Here is a 6000-nt window from a genome sequence, read left to right as displayed (position 1 = left end):
TTCAGTCCTGGCCTGTGTTTGGAACATGTCTCTAAGCGCCACGATCATATCGTGCGCCTCATGGTTTGTTTCGAACTGCATCTGCAGCTCGGGTTCCATGCAAGCAAGCATAAGGCAGCTTACTTCGAGGTTAGCATCATATGCTTTTTTGTAAGCATTCTTAGCAGCAGGGGGTGCATCATCAGCAGGTTCTTCTGGTAGTGGGTTGTCTAGAACATCTTCCTTTTTCTCAGCCCTGAGAACAATTCTCAGGTTACGGATCCAATCTGAGTAGTTTGTTCCATTCAACTTGTCCTTCTCAAGGACCGAACGCAAAGCAAACGGTGTAGTGCTGCTAGGTGCCATTTAATCTACAACAAAGTAATGCAAAATACACTAAGACAAACGTATCCATGATAGAGTAAATCATATTAAACTATTTTAACAGAATCTACTCCCACTAAAATCAATATCCCTCTATTGAAACTTAGTGATTCAGGATCCACAACTAACAAGTCTACTAGTGAGCTTTAGCATCACCGCTAGCAAACGAGGTAGATCGGTAAGCAACTTTTGCTAATCATATCACATATGACTCCTGTTGTTGGGTGACATCTCTATGTCTCGGCGCCCAACCTTTATGCCCCAAGGTCCTTAACCGTTAAGATGACCTTGTTAAGCAAACCAACCCTTATGCGTGTAAGTGTCCGACACAAACCCGTCTAGTCCAGGAAAACTAGTGGTACCCTAATTTCATAGACCCACCACTAATTGTACAAGACATAGGATGGTGCAAGTTTTAGTTGGGAGGGCATACTAACTTAAACTTTGTGAGGGATCATTCTACTTCTAACATCACAGCATGCAGAAAGTAAAACATAAACAGAATAGCATTCACACAGTTGTGACACAGTATGGCCCGTTTTCATATGGTGATCTCCATCTCCATAGAACCTGTTCACCATGGTGATCTCCATCTCCATGTTCCATGTGCGCCATCCTCCTGGTGATGAGTCCTCCAAGAACTAGAACATGCTATTACGCCTAATAGCTAGTAAAGAAGCTAGTAATGAAGATTACATTGTTGCTTGGATCATCACAGATTGGTACGCAGACCATTAAAAACAATAAAGTGACAACACATATGGCTCCTGCCGTGCTGCCGTACGTGCGACACGCAGATCACGAATGAGTTACACACATGCATCACATACACAAGGGGGCCATACTGATCACAAGATACATACATCCTGCAAAACAGAGTTAGGCGTTCTAACGTTCCAAACTTCAGAGGCCCGAAACTTCATCTTAGAGGCCGAATTTGGGAAATCTAATTTCGCCGAAACCGACAGAGTCGGTCGTAATCATGTGAAACTTTTTCTGTAGATCAATTTTCATATACAATTCGCCTCGATCCGAGATCGTACCGAAAAGTCACGGCTGTTTTACCGAAGCATACGCATACGGCAAAAATCCCGACCCCGGCAGTAGATCTCATCTACTATTGCACATCTAATGCGTCTGGCGTATGACCCTAGATTTCGATTCGACCAATCATATTGATCTTCGCTCACTGCAACTGGATTTACGTGTATCACTTAACTCCGATGGCGGAAACCGACCGGTAGGAGTATGTCGTTACACTACCATTGCAGCAAGGGCACGAAACCAGGACATAGATCAAACGGAAAACTCGCATATCTCCATATGCACACATCCCGAATCCAAAACTAAGTAGCTATGGCTCTGATACCACTGTTGGGTTACGAGGTAGGCTACGCTAGCGCAAATCAAAATTTCTATCGCGTAAAACCAGGAATAACTGCCGTATAAGGATCACGGGATTACCACTCGACGCACTACTGGTGCGGAAGATGTAGATATGCGTCGATGCAGTGAAGACGATCACGTAGTCGATCAACGTAGTCGTACGTAGTCGATCACGTCAACGTCCAGCAGCTCCTCAGCAGCTCGTCCACGTGCAGCAAGATCGCCTCCGGTGCCGCGGCTCGTCGTTGGCTCGTCGGCGGCTCGTCCAAGTGCTGCAGGCGCAACACCTCCAAGGTATCCACACGTGCAGGGAAGAAGCGTCGCAAGCCCGACTGCTAGATCCGCGAGTTGCAACAGGCGAGGGCGTGGGAGGCGCGGCAGGTGTGTTTCGCCAAAAAGGTGTAAACCCTAGGGCGCCCCCACCCCTCTATTTATAGAGGTTCCTGACGGGCCTCTGGATCCGAGGCCCATTAGTACTTCTAAACCTAATCCAACTCAGATCTAATCCGAATTGGGCTTCCAGCCCCTTAAGTGTGTGACCCTATGGGTTCGGATACGTATAGACATGGCCCGAGTACTCCTACTCGGCCCAATAGTCGGTAGCGGCCTCTAGCAAGACGTGCCAACTCCTATACGCACACGAAGATCATATCAGACGAACCATCACAACATAATATACATGCTATTCCCTTTGCCTCACGATATTTGGTCTAGCTTCAAGCCGACCGCTCTTTCTCGATCCTGTGATTCGGAATCCCTTTGTAGGTTAACTCTTAACCGTACGTAGCATGGCCATGCATTTTCGGATCCAATCACTCGAGGGGCCCAGAGATATCACTCTCAATCAGAGAGGGGCAAATCCCATCTTGATTGACCATGTCTCATAGCATGCTTCTTGACAAACCCGAAAGCTACCTTTATAACTACCCTGTTACGGCGTAGCGTTTGATAGCCCCTAAGTATGTCGATCCACATCTAGAATACATGCGACAATCTCAGGTCTAAGGACAAAGCGTATATGTTGTTTAAAGAGAGAACTACTTCTCGTGTTGGGTCAGTCCTAGCACATGTCTCCACATGTGTCCACATTATTAGTTCAACATCTCCATGTCCATGACTTGTGAAACATAGTCATCAACTAATACATGTGCTAGTCTAATATTCATGTGTGTCCTCACATGAACTCCGACTAGGGACAAATTTAGAATAACCATACAAGTAAAGAGTTTCACATACAATTCACATAATTGCAAATCAATTCAAGTAGCCTTCAATGGATATTCAATGAACACAACATACAAATCATGGATACAAATGGAATATCATCATCTCTATGATTGCCTCTAGGGCATACCTCCAACAGTCTCCCACTTGCACTAGAGTCAATCTAGAAGGTACCTAATACCCATAGCTCTTACATGTGCATCATGCTTAGCCTGCGGGAGTGATTTTGTCAACGGATCAGAAATGTTCAGATCCGTGTGTATTTTGCATATCTTGATCTCACCCCGGTTAACGAAGTCTCGAATGAGATGAAATCGCCGCATTACGTGTTTGTTCTTCTGGTGGTTCCTTGGCTCCTTTGCTTGCGCAATTGCCCCATTGTTATCACAGTAGAGATTCAATGGGCTGGACGCATTCGGGAACACACCAAGCTCAATGAGGTAATTCCTTATCCAAACACCTTCCTTCGCGGCTTCCGAAGCCGCGATGTACTCGGCTTCTGTCGTAGAATCGGCCACCGTCTCCTGCTTGGAACTCTTCCAACTAACAGCACCACCATTTAGTGTGAACACAAATCCTGATTGTGACTTCGAATCATCTCTGTCGGTTTGGAAACTAGCATCGGTGTAACCTGTTACAACGAGCTCCTCCTCACCTCCATAGACGAGGAACATATCTTTAGTCTTTCTTAAGTACTTAAGAATGTTTTTCACCGCTGTCCAGTGACTCTCACCTAGATCAGTCTGGTGTCTGCTTGTCATACTTAGCGCATATGAAACATCTGGGCGAGTACTTATCATTGCATACATGATAGATCCAATAGCCGAGGCATATGGCACTCTACTCATGCGATCCCGCTCATCAGCAGTCGAAGGACACTGAGTCTTGCTGAGATGTATGCCTTGTGACATAGGCAAGAACCCTTTCTTTGCCTCTTCCATGCTGAACCGCTTCAACACTTTGTCAATGTAAGTATCTTGGCTTAAACCTATAAGCCTTCTCGATCTATCTCTATAGATCTTAATGCCCAGAATATATGCCGCTTCCCCTAAGTCCTTCATCAAAAAACTATTTTTCAGTGAAGTCTTTACGGACTCAAGCATAGGAATGTTATTTCCAATCAGTAATATGTCATCCACATATAAGATTAGAAATACTACAGAGCTCCCACTAACCTTCTTGTAAACACAAGACTCTTCTTCGTTCTTGGTGAAATCAAACCCTTTGACCACTTCATCAAAACAAATGTTCCAACTCCTAGATGCTTGCTTCAATCCATAAATGGATCTCTGAAGCTTGCATACCTTTCCAGCATTTTTCGGATCGACAAAACCCTCGGGCTGTATCATATACACGTCCTCAGCTAGGTTTCCATTCAGGAAAGTTGTCTTGACATCCATCTGCCATATCTCATAATCGAAATATGCAGCTATAGCTAGAATAATCCGAATGGACTTAAGCATCACTACGGGCGAGAAGGTCTCGTCGTAGTCAACTCCTTGAACTTGTTGAAAACCTTTTGCGACAAGTCGTGCTTTATAGATGTGAACATTTCCATCCATGTCCTTTTTCTTCTTATATATCCACTTGCACTCTATGGCTTTAACACCATCAGGCGGGTCAACCAAGTTCCAAACTTGATTGTCTCCCATGGACTCTATTTCGGATTGCATGGCATTCTGCCATTTTTCGAAGTCTGGGTCCATCATTGCTTCTGCATATGTCGCAGGCTCACCATTGTCCAACAATAATATTTCCCGCATTTCGCGGAGCCTTGCCGACCTTCGTGGTTGTGGCGGTGCTTCTCTTGCCATGGGTATCTCAACTTGTTCTGCTACGTTAGCATCACTCATTGATTCTTGCCCGATCGGCTCATCTTGAACTTCTTCAAGATGCACTATCTTTCCACTCTTTTCTCCTTTGAGAAACTCTTTCTCTAGGAAAACCCCGTTCCGAGCGACAAACACTTTGCCTTCTGATCGGTTGTAGAAATAATATCCCAAAGTTTCCTTTGGATATCCCACGAAAATGCACTTATCCGACTTGGGTGTGATCTTGTCCGACTGAAGTCGCTTGACAAACACTTCACATCCCCAAATCTTTAGAAAAGACAAACTAGGAACCTTTCCAGTCCATATCTCATATGGTGTCTTAACTACGAATTTAGATGGTACCCTATTAAGTGTGAAAGCTGCTGTTTCTAGAGCGTATCCCCAAAATGACAACGGTAGGTCCGACTGGCTCATCATTGATCGAACCATGTCTAACAAAGTTCGATTACATCGCTCGGACACACCGTTTCTCTGAGGTGTTCCAGGCGGCGTAAGTTGGGGAACAATTCCGCAACTCTTTAGATGATTGCTAAACTCGTGGCTCAAATACTCGCCTCCACGATCAGATCGTAAGGCCTTAATTTTCTTGCCACGCTGATTTTCAACTTCATTCTGAAATTCCTTGAACTTTTCAAAGGTTTCAGACTTGTGCCTCATCAAGTAGACATAACCATATCTAATAAAATCATCAGTGAAAGTTATGAAGTATTGGAATCCTCCTCTAGCCGTCGTGCTCATTGGTCCGCATACATCACTATGTACGAGTTCCAACAAGTCTACTGCTCTCTCACGAAATCCTGTGAAAGGCGTCTTGGTCATCTTGCCTAGAAAACAAGCCTCACATGTCTCGTATGATTCAAAATCAAACGAAGTTAGAAGTTCATCAGAATGGAGCTTCTTCATGCGCTTTTCACTTATATGACCCAAACGACAACGCCACAAGTAGGTAGGACTCAAATCATTAGGCCGAGGCCTTTTAGCACTTACATTACAGACAGGTGAACCATCAAGATTTAAAACAAACAATCCATTCACAATGGGTGCAAAAGCCATAAACATATTATTCTTAGAGATCACACAACCATTGTTTTCACTCGCAAATGAATAACCATCCTTCATCAAGCATGAAGGAGATAAAATGTTTCGACTTAAACTAGGAACAAAATAACAATTATTCAACTCCATAATAAATCCT

Source organism: Setaria viridis, chromosome 3, assembly GCF_005286985.2.
Source record: "Setaria viridis chromosome 3, Setaria_viridis_v4.0, whole genome shotgun sequence".
Classification (NCBI taxonomy): Eukaryota; Viridiplantae; Streptophyta; class Magnoliopsida; order Poales; family Poaceae; genus Setaria; species Setaria viridis.
This window is presented reverse-complemented; position numbering follows the sequence as displayed.